At 35.0% G+C, this 12,096-nt stretch overlaps 1 protein-coding gene across 11 annotated transcripts in view; it reads left to right on the top strand.

The window, feature by feature from the left end:
* Positions 1-12,096, top strand: part of LOC121428463 (ras GTPase-activating protein nGAP-like) — a 103,047-nt gene that overhangs the window by 27,383 nt on the left and 63,568 nt on the right. The window contains exon 1 of one of the 11 annotated variants that reach the window (XM_041625087.1): positions 8,353-9,624. The exons of the other annotated variants lie outside the window; for them this stretch is intronic. The gene's annotated coding sequence lies outside the window, so the exon portion shown is untranslated. Of the gene's footprint in view, positions 1-8,352; positions 9,625-12,096 lie in introns of those variants that run through there. 11 annotated transcript variants of the gene reach the window in all.

Raw genomic sequence — 12,096 nt, 5'->3', positions numbered from 1 at the left:
GCCTTTGGTTTTATTGAAATCATAAAAAGATGAGAAAGGTGTTTTTAGTAAAATGTTAGATAGTCATTGAGAAATCTGAAGTGCTATAAAAGCATATATGGGATGATGCCACGATGCTCATGAATAGATGCATCGCAGATGAGATGATGTGGTTAAGACCAAGGAGACAGAGGCATGGAGGAGGAGGGTATTGATGGGTGGAAAGCTGAATGGTAAATTAAAGTAAATCGCTAGAGGGGAGAGAAGAAGAACTTCTCAAGCAAGCAGATGTCTTCAGTCTAGATGGTAGCTGAGGAGGAAGAGGATAATGGTATTGATGTGAAGATGAGTTGGTATTAGAGGGTGTCAGATTAGGAGATGAAAAAGGAGTGGAGACAGAGAAAAAAAATGAAATAATGATTTTATTATGATGCGGGAAGAGATGCTTTGAAGGAAAAAAAATATGATTTTTTTGTAAGGCAAAGTGAATGTTTTGAAACACTTTATTGATACTTGAAGGTCAAGTCCACCTCAGAAAAGTTGTGATTTTAATCAATAGAGAAAAATCAGACAAGCACAATGATGTAAAATAAGGAGGTAAAATAAAGTTATGACATTTCAAAGTTTTGCTTATTTTTAACAAAATAATTATATGAACAAGCCAGTTACATCCAAATGAGAGTCGATGTTGTCACTCACTCTCTATTTCTTTTGTTTTTTATTGTTTGAATTATACAATATTCAAATTTTTACGAATTTGACGATTAGGACCTCCTTGCCTGAAGCACAAAATAATGGAATTCCACATTTTTATGGAGGAATGAAACTTCATTTCACATGACAATGACGAGAAAATCAAAATATTTAAAATTTCATATAATGAAATAAAAAGAAATAGTGAGTGAGTGATGTCATCATTTCCCTCATTTGCATACCGACCGATATGTGCATATAACTGTTTTGTTAAATGAAGCGAAACTTTAAAAAGTCATAACTTTCTTGTTTTACAACCGATTTTGATGAAATTTTCAGTGTTATGCTTGTTGAATTTTTCTTTTTATTCAAATCAAGTTTTTGTTGGTATGGACTTGTCCTTTAAGACAGTATTTATGCATAATCATTTTTCACTCAAGAAGTCAATTTGATAGGCAGGCACTGCATATTCATAATCACTATTTATTATACCATATTCAGGGCATATACTGTAGGTGAAGGTAGATAAGTTAACAACATAATAATATACATTTTTTAAAGGATTGGAAAGATGCAGCCATGTTTTGAACAAAGCACATTTTATAACCCATATTTTTTGCTCCAAAAATTGACCTAATAGTGCCGAGAGTCATGACAGAGGAATAATATATTTGAAATAAGCAGGCAAAATTCAAGAGATATACAGAAACAAAGAAAACGGAGAATGAATAAGAAATTAAGGATGAATTTGTGATCTAACACAATAAGAGGGATTGGATGTGTGCTTCCCTTGAGGGCACATGAGAGATGGATTGCATATAAGAGACAAAGAAGTAAGAATCAAGGAAAAGATTAATAGAGAAAGTGCATTTCAGATTTTATATGACAGATATAGGATGGACTTCAATCAGAATTCCCCCCCTTGCCTTTCAAATGAAGACAAATTACAGACTGTGACAAAGAAAATCAGAAATAAATTAGCAAAGACAACGGGAGACACATGGGGCGACGGATTGAAAAGCCAGTGACAAAGCAGTCGTGAAAATAAGAAGATTATCGTTAAATTACTGTCAAAGAGAAAGAAGAAACAAGAAGTTGTAAGAACTGATGGAGCAGGTGCATAGAAGCAGTAGAAGAGGCCCACGGTAGGAGAAAAAGAATAATGAATGTAGAAGTGAAACTTAAGAGATGATGCGGGAGAGATGCGATCCCGATGCATTCTCCCTGAGCATCTCCTAGTGATGACTCATCTTCTATTGGTATATTACATCTGAGTGAAGACCGCATCATTTGGACCGGTAGGAGAGACGCATGCATAATTTGCCCACTGCTTTTCTGGGCCATTGCTTCACCGGAGCTATGCTATGAGATGGAGAAATCACTGGCAATGCGGCGCTACTTAATTGGATGTAATGATGACATTTCCTATTAAAGAGGTGAAGGAGAGAAGAGATTGAGAGAGAGAAAGAGAGAGACTTTGTGAGAGAGATAGAGGTTATTACCATCTTGTGACCACACCCATCAGACTTTTTGTGGCTCATGATGTAATATCTAAATTCACTTTTGCATTTAATTCAGACTGTTTTTATGACTGGTTCAAACAAGATGTTTATTGAAGGTAAATGGTGAAAAAGCACTATGCTAATGGCTACTATGAGAGAGGAGAATGCACAATCCTGTTATGAAGCAAGAGATAGAGACTCTTGAGCATGGTATATATTTACTTTTAAAGTTCACAGGCTTAAACAATATGTAAGATTTAAAAAAAATGTATGGAGATAAAAAAAAATACAGATTATGAATTCTGCTGTTTTTAATTTAAGCATAGGTTCTATTTACTATGTATGTTGGTCCATGGGGTAGCTTACCATACAAAACTTTTTTTACAAATTGACATTGTATATTCTAATTGGATGTGATATGATCACTAGAGCAGTAAATCATTTATTTTAGCATGTACTTGAAAGCCCTTCTGGTCATAAACATTATTTTGGTCTCAGGTGCATGATGTCTAGAGGGTTGAAGAATAGGAAAGACAAATGGTGATTACCCAGATGTGTTCCTTTGTTAAAGAGCAGACATTTTAACACCAAGTGGAATTTTGATGTGAAGGGAATTTTGTTCAGTATACCCAAAATTTCCTTTATTAGAAAGGGGAAGCATCTAACCTGACATAAGGTTGGTTTAAAAATAAAACACAAATTTAAAGGCAAAGATTTTTTAAACAAATGTATTTTTATGATTTCTTTTCTGTTGCAATCAATTATATTCAATTCATTTATTAAACATATAAAAAATATCAAAATACAATGTAAAATAAGCTATATAAATGCATAAATGTAGCAACACATACAACAAATCTCCTGAAATTAGAAGATCAGTTCTTTTATAAATCTTATCATCCTTTATTTTCTTTATTGCAGATGAATATGACAAACAATATTAAAGTCAATAAAAAATCATTTGTTCAATAATTCATTCATCCAATTCCTTATATGTATGATTTTAAGGTGTTTTATGATTGTTATTGTACTTTGTTTGGAGTCATCATTGTTTATACAAACTGTCTCCCTTGTGTGTTGAAACCTCTGAACCATTGTGCTTGGCTTCACTTCGAGAGATATTGAAGATGACTTCCAATGCAAACCATGACTTGAATTTAATTGGAAAATAGGAAGACTTCTACTAGCCTGGGGATAAGGGATGGAGTGTATTGGCAGGCTTTTTAATTATAATGTATGAAGAAACTAAAGATAACAATATAAATCCTTCGCTGCATGAAGCTTGTGCAATGTGCAAGTTAGCTTCTTTTTTCTTGTTAAGAACATCATATTGCTGTATCGGTGCAAGAACGCTCTTAACACCCCACATTTGGGCATTGCATGTTCGCAAAAATGCTCTTACGAGCGCTTACAAGTACGTTGTGTAAGGGTGTTTTTGCATGGACACAACAGTTTACGGGATGCATGCAACTCTAAACATTCAGACCATGTTTGTTACAAGGAGGGGGTGAGGTGAGTGATGAGGGTCATGTCAACTAGATCATCGGTATTAATTATTGGCCATGCGCATGCCCTTGTCCACTGACAAACAACAAATACATTGACATTCCTCATAACAAGAGATGCTGGGATAGAAACGCGCTAATTTTCAGTGAAATATGATTCATATTGGTTGAATGGGAACCAGACAATGAGGGGGTAGTACTGACAACAGAGCAGAAATGCATGAAGGGCACATGAGAGTAATTCATCTGCATGCAAAGCATGCCAGACAGGCGTAAGTAAAGATCACATGACTTTATTGATTAAAATAATTCATTGAAATTAGACAAAATGTTTGTATATCAAAATATGAATGATACAAACAATGTCATGTTCATACTCTTTCATAATTAAGGCCTTTTAGGAGGCTAGACTCCATTTTTGTATTTCATTTTAATATTATCCACAATGCAATTTGGGTTTTTCTGGCAACGAACTGGCCGAAATTATGGTTAGTCCTATTTCAGGCCATTTAACTTTTGATTGAGCTGGGCAAGTACCTGATTAACATATATCTAGTTTTAATGTACTGTTAATTGTGACTAATGTCAGTTAATTAAAGCAAAATCTATCGTGGGATTGATTTTTGATGATTTTTTGATGAGCTATGATTTAACACATGAGTGAATGGGGGTCTGTAATACTCATGTGAGCCATTTACTGTAGTATCAGGGGAAGCCTCTACAATAATATATTTTGATATATCCATGGTATCATAGCATCTGTGGTTTGTTTAAAATTCTCAAAATATATACATTTTGAGGACAGTCAGAAAAAGTTGTATTTAGTATCATGACAATGCTGGCAAGGTCATATTGTTTGAGAATGGTTTCCTATGTCCTACAGAGAATCCCTCCTAAGAAAAAGAAGGATGCCATTTATGTCATAACTCTAAAATAGTGCTGTTTTCGAGCTGTCCTTATTTTCAAATTTTTTAGTCACAGCTCACCATAAGTTAATCATCAATAGGTTGTAGCATCCTGCTCAGATCAGTTCACTTCAATCAGTTCATTGACTCTGGCCTTGTCAGGATTGTTGTTGACCATCGATTCTAAGTTGTTGAATAAAAGTATCATCTGAAATGACAAACTATTAAGTGGTCATATGCTGTATTTAGACCAAACATGGTGGCTCAATGGTAGAGCTGGCTTCGGCGTTCTTTTAGGCATTCAGCATTTAGATTGGAAAAGGGTAATAATAAAATACTATGTTATGGAGGGCCCGCTGGTAGAGCAGTATCCTAACTGAAGTGCCCCCCCCCCCCGAGTAAATAAAATATTATTATCATTATTATTAATATTTTGTTCTCAATTTGTAATCAAAGTCAAGGATGATTAAGTGTAAGGTCAATGACTTTTGACTGATTATCACAATAATTGTGTATATTCCTTACCATATTATTATGAAAATATACAGAGAATTGTTTTTCAATTATAACTTTGGAAAATTTCTTTTCAATTATCTTTGGAAGTTTTATGAAACATGGTGGTCAGGAATGGTTATTCAGAATTTACTGCTATTATGATGATAATGCAATTTCATCTTTTATTTGTACTCTATAAAGATTGTATTTTAACCCAATTTATATCTTTTTTGCTTTTTGAATGTTCAACAAATTATGTTATTTGTAATTATATTATCTTTGTCAAATATTATGCAGAGATAAATTACTGTTGAAAGAAGATGTAAAATTGCTCCTGATGGAGGTAGAGCATACCTTTGGGATGTATTTTTGTAACTTATAGAATACCAGTGGATATATAATGTACATCATGTATGTTCTTTCTCATGTAAGATATACCTGTATTTCAAAGAAATATTTCTTCATTCATGTCTTTGTTTAAATTGAATACTATTAATAGATTTGAAGAAAATTGTTAGTTAATTTATTCAATATATTTTGATTGGTTAAATTGTCTGTATACATATTGTTGATTTTATGATGAGTGAGTTTCCCATCTTCTGCATATCAAACTTCTCTCTCTGGTTGTTTGATTTTCCACCTCAATACTTTACTATGAAATGCATGTTTTCATGATAAACACAGTAGTAAATCACTCAGATGAGACCAACAACTTAATACCATGTATCCTTTCAACTATTCTTGATTTTCTTGGATAATACTGATTTGGATTAGCCTATTTCAAACAAATCTGTTTGCCCATGTCATCCTACGTGATCCTGTTCCATGCGCCATCTTTGCCTTTTGTTACACTTCTCTGTTTTATTTTTCATTTTTTCCTTGTATTACTAGCTTCCCTTTAAAGTGATATCAAATAATACAAGAATCTATTGTACGCTGTGTTAGTTTACTTTTTTTCAACTGATGTCATAGTCTTCTTACTTCAACATATCCTTTTAACTTCCCATACTAAGCCTACTATACGTCCCACTCCTATTTTCCCAGGTGACTCACTATAGACTCCAGTTCCACGAAAGCTTAAGCATACTGCAATATTCTATTTTACATCCTGTTTACATAAATACAAGGGGAAGTATACAGCATTAGTACTGTACTTATAGAATTACTAGGTATTTAAGTAAGAAAAAACATTGACCTATGAGCAATAGGACAAGGGAAGATGAGTCTCCATCCAAAATTTCATGAAATGCAGAATTGGATAACCAATTTTTCAGGTTTTGAGTGACGAAAGCAGTGTGGGTGTTGGTACATGGTTTTGGATTTGTTTTTTGAAGTGGAAAGGTAGAGGGAGGGGTGAATTTGATATCCTTGTAGATTTCAGACAAAAATTGTTTGCATGTGGTGTGTTTATACCCCTGAAGGTATTACATATTTGTGAGGTGGTTGTAATCGTCTGTTGAAAGCAATGTCTTTGCGGATACCCCCTCAGCGGTGATGAGAAAATACGAAACAAATGGGATGATATTGAAAGGGTTGTGACAATCTTTCAATCTCAGCTCTATTCTCTCACCTCTCATTCTGTTTGTTTATCATTCCCTTGTCAATTCTCTCTCATCCCATCTTCCAAATGTTAAAAAGATGAAACCTTGCTCTTCTGCTTTATCTATTCCCATCTCTCTCTCTCCTCCTATCACATTTCATTCTCTATATCTATTTGCCTATCCATCTATCTTCATTTTTCTCCACCCCTCTGGATCCATTCTTTCATATGACCAATTCTCTTCCATCATCCCTCCCCCACCCCTCCATCTATTCCTATTACCTCTTTTTGTTTTCTCCCATGCATTCATCTCTGAGTTTTTACCCCTCCCCTCTCCCTTCCCTTTCCTCTCCCATTCCTCATCCCTTCCCCTCTCATTCCCCACCCCTTCTTGTCCCCCACCCACCTACCAATTTCATTGAATATGTTGACCCCATGGTCATGTGCATTCCCAGTAGAGGTCATGACCTTCTTGAAATGAGGACAGTATGTTATTGTTGTTGTTATTGTTGTTATCCCTCCCCTTAATCCCTCTAGAGCCATCATGGGTTGCTAGTTCTTCCATCATCAGGGACCAAGGTAGTCTTATTGTTCAGACTCTATCAAAGCAAGGTCAAACTGTTGTCATTTTCCAAAATAATTATTTGTTTATTATACCAGTCCATGATTTTGGAGGTGATGCACCCAGTCATGTAGTTAAAAATTATTGTTTGTGGTGTTAAAATGATTGGGGAATTAAGTGACCTTTTTACCTCAAAATGAGAAAATAGGGCTGAGGACTGATCAACTGATCAAACAAGCAAGCAAACAAACAAAGTAATAAGGAAAACAAGGTGCTATGCTCTATGAAAAGAAAACATATCCCATTGTCAAACTCCTGTTCAGTGTCTCTGCTTCAAAATAGTACATGTAGAACAACAGATTAACGTGAGGTATATTAACACCATCCTTTGAGTTTGAAAAGCATGTTTTATGGTCAAAACAGTTTAGTGGTTAACACTTTTGTTTTACAGAGATGATAAGATATATGCAATGGTTGTGACAGAAGTAATCTCTGTATGTACTTTGGTCCTTGTACTTTGTACAGTCCAATGCATTCTTGAGATTTGACATGATGTTGACACCATAAAAGTCAATAACCCACAGTCTCATATCCTTGATCAATACTTATTGCTGGTTAGTCAGGCAGAAATATGGTAGAAATAAAACTTATATTAGATATAAATACTAGTTGTTGTGTAACAATCAGAAAATGACTTCAAATTGTTCCAATATTAATGTGTGTACCATTCAGATGTTAATATATTGACCTACACCAAGGCATAAACATATTTTTGGAACATGACAACTATCCAATGATTAGTTTTAATGAATAAATTTAATACATAATGATTCTGAATTTCTGGTAGAAAATTTGCAACTTGCTCAAGTTCCTACCACATTACTTTGTGGCAATGTTTAGAGATTTGATTTGATTTGAAAGGGTGCTGTCTCTCCAAGAAACACTACTGGATGAAACATTAATATTGACATCAACAATGCTCAATCAAGTTTTATTTGAGAAGTCCGCATTATTACCCAACTTTAAATGAAAATCATTTCACAAGGCTGAAACAATGTAAGTCCATGATATCACAATGAAATTACATACATCTCAAATTAATTAATAGTTGTGTCTGGTATGTTGAGACTATTATGATGCACTCGTCATACACACAGACATTCCATTTCAGTTGAATGGCCTTCCAAGCTGACTTGGGAAATACTACCCCTCCACATGTTATTGTGTGTGTTGTATGGGGGCGTACACACAGAACTAGACTGGTAGAACTGGAAGATACAATTCTCTACATGGATTTGTGTAGCAAGGACAAGGGTTTGGATGTTTGGTAGATGAATTAGCATTGTAACTGTAGGCGGTAGGCTATGATCATACTGCCCTAGTGATTGAATTTGGTGGTGGAAAAATATTTGTTTATTCACGATTGGATGTTAATACCACAATGATTTGATTGGGATAACTATGGAGGAAGCTGAATTTTGATTTTATACCAGTGCAGTGCATCAGACAACTGAAGATAGCAGTAGAAGGAATCAATTCAGCTCTCCCTGTCTGGATTTACTCCTTGGATTGGTGGTAGCAGCGCAGCGGAGGAAGGAAGCAGGGTGATACCAGGATACCGGTATGCTTGGAGTGCATCACTGATACCTCCTATATCCTGTATTCTAGTGGTATTTACACCAGGATTGAGCATGTAGCCATTAACCATTGAGCTCTTGACATTGATTGGCATGCTGATTGTAAGAGAATCCCAGGAAAATCTGGAATTTATAATAACATGAGATAGAGTTGCACGAGAGCTGAGCAGATTGGAATAAAATACTGAGCAAGGAAATAAGAAACTTCACATGTTCAAGATAATGAAGCTGTATGACCGACAGGAATGAACAAATGTAATATGGTATTCTGGTTTTAGAAAGTTTGGGGAAACATTCAACAACTTACGTACAGTATACAATGTTAATGAAGCAGTTCATAGAAGAGTCAGAAGAGCTATTATTACTGACTGGTGATACTCAGTGTTCAAAAGCAAAATGTACTGGTGATTTACAAAGCTCTATTCATGATAATGCTTCTGTAACATACATGTTTATCGAAAGAATTCTGCTCAAGAAACACTGTAGAGCAGAGTCTACCATTTTTAATTAACTTGAGGATATGAACTAGAAGCAGTGTGATGTGATTATCATGTTTGTTCAGGTTATTTTGCATCACTGAGCTGAGCCAAAGCTTTTTAGTCAAAGTTTAAAAGAAGCCCTGTTGATCATTCATGATGATGCACATCAGAAAGTGAGCAACAAACATGAACAAAGAGATCAACATACATGGACAATGCCTGCATGACATCGTATGACTCACATTAATAATGGTCACTGGACTAGGACATACGTCATCTCTCCAACATCCATACAACCATCTTGTTTGATGAGTTTCTTTCAAAAAGGTATTACAAAATCCAAAATGATATTGAATTGTCAGATTGGTTGTAATTTGCTTTGAGAGAGACTGTTCATTTTCTTACATAATAATGAAATGTTGTCAACCATGGATCCAATTATATACCGAGCCCTAAATCTAAAGAATCCAGCACTATGTAATGTAAAAATCAAAACAAATAAAGAATATTGAGGTAGTAGGAGCAACTGTGAGATCAATGCCTTGTCAATAGAACCCCTTGACTTTGGGGATTGCCGGGGGTGGTAAATTGCATGTCCCCTTCTTAAAAACCAGTCTGTATTTCAGCTGAAAAAGTTTGGTAAATTTCCAGTCAGTTGACCAAGTCTGTATTTTGAATTAATTTATTATGGTCACTTAAATGTGTAGCGATGCTCATTATGTTAACAGCATTCAGTAAAAAATCAATGTTCATTTTGAAAATGGCAGTTGTGTCATTGAAATAGAATCAATATGAAAGTGACACCAGTTTCTGCCAATGAAGAACCCCCATTACATACTGACATGTAGGCCTATTTGATAAATAAGTGTAGGCCTATGTGAGAAGAGGTCACTTACCACAGAATATTTTTTCCTGGTATGGCATCATGATAAGCTTCGCAATTTTTTTACAGACTGAGGCAGTAAGGCACTACACGAAAACTCTTTTATGTAGCAGATTTTTACAACATCAGACTGTATTGACAATAGAGTAAGAATCTCTTACAACAAAAAATGATTATCAATTTTGGTAAATTCACTGTATTCATAAAGTAAATCATGAGCTAGATTATTATGATATAGCATGTGAAACAACTCCCTTGCTGCTTCAAATATAAGTCTACACTAAATATTATCAGTCTCACTGTCTGGTTTAGAAGATTAATTGTTTTTGTTGGTATCACTTTCATGTCCTTGCATGAAGTATTATCCCTCTACCCCCCCCCCTCCCCCCTCTGTCTCAATCTATCACTCTCTCTCTCTTTCTCTTGTTCTCCAGCTTTTTTGTTCCATATATTTCAACTGTGTCACCCTTCTCTCTTGATCAATTGCACCTCATCATCCCTTGTTCTTTTCTCTGTCTCTCGTGGTAATTATATCATATTACAAGGAGCTCAGTTATAGCCCATGATTAAAGCCAGCATGCACCACTCATATCGTTGAGTGATGGTTACTATTGCATTGCCATGTGTTCATGCATATGAGATTTCACTTCCAAAACCATTCACTAAACTGGCCTAGAAACGACTTGAGACAAATCTGGGTGTGCTTTTTTTTATCCTTTGTGACTTATTATTGTCTGGATATAATCAGAAGTTTCAAAAATTTAGCTTTATTATGTAGGCATAATTCTTGTATGCATTACAGTATAAGGAAAAATAGAGAATGATTCTTTTATCCAGATTACATGAAGAAAAACATTTCCTTTTCAAATGATTGAAATAGGCCTTATCAATGCAATTAAAGATAAATAATTTTTTCTTCATAGATAGAACATGTGGAATGAGGAATCTTAGTCATTTCTTGACCATGCAAATTCTTAGTTGATTTCAAAGCGTATTGGTCTAACAAGAGAGACTTGAAAAAAAAAGTCTGAATTTCTTACATCTGTACAAGAGGTCATGAAGGAGTCCAACTGTCATGAATCATAGCACAGAATAAATGTAGTTCTATAGGCCTACATCATATTGCAGTATGCATGTTTCTTCAATGGTTATTGAGGTATTTATTCATCGTCATTCATCCTTGCTGGCTGATAATTTGGTCTGTGTATTATTCTGCGCTATCGGACAATACATTAACACTCTCCTGTTGGCCCAGAAGCAGGCTTATAGCTGTACAAGGGTTCAACATGATTAGATACACATGGGACTAACAGAGCAAGCAAACATTATAATGGCAAATGGAGATTGGGGATCAGTCTTTATCCAATGAACAAACACACAAGAAAACATGTCTGACCTTTCTCCTATGCCTGTGATAGCATGGACCAGCTACACAGCTAGTCTTCATGTCTGGTGATTCTTATCACAGAGTGAAGAAAGTCAAATTAATTGAAGTTATTGTAGTGGTTTTGATATCTAGTGATGAGGTTTGTTGATGTGTAGAGCACCAACAACATGAATAGGATGTCAGTTCAAGCCCTGATTGAGCCATTTCGACCCAGAATTTGTGCTGCTATACTTCCTGTTCCTGCAGTGAGATGTCCTCTAGACCACTACGATCTCTTCATTTTTTTCTTGTCTGTTCTCTAGCATTATTTTGTAATGACTCATTTTCAGCAACCTTGTTTATGATTATGAGATGTATTTGTAGGGTTGATTTTGTACTTGGAGTAATTACCAGAACAGAAGTCATATTGGTCATTACCATTTGAAAATCATAAAGAGCATTTGTATGGATTAATTGCATTACCTGTGGTCAATAAATAAGTAGTGCCAGAGTTGCAATGTTTTTATTGTTATAATCATACCAAATTATC

Source organism: Lytechinus variegatus, chromosome 15 (genome assembly GCF_018143015.1).
Source record: "Lytechinus variegatus isolate NC3 chromosome 15, Lvar_3.0, whole genome shotgun sequence".
Classification (NCBI taxonomy): Eukaryota; Metazoa; Echinodermata; class Echinoidea; order Temnopleuroida; family Toxopneustidae; genus Lytechinus; species Lytechinus variegatus.
This window is presented reverse-complemented; position numbering and strand designations above follow the sequence as displayed.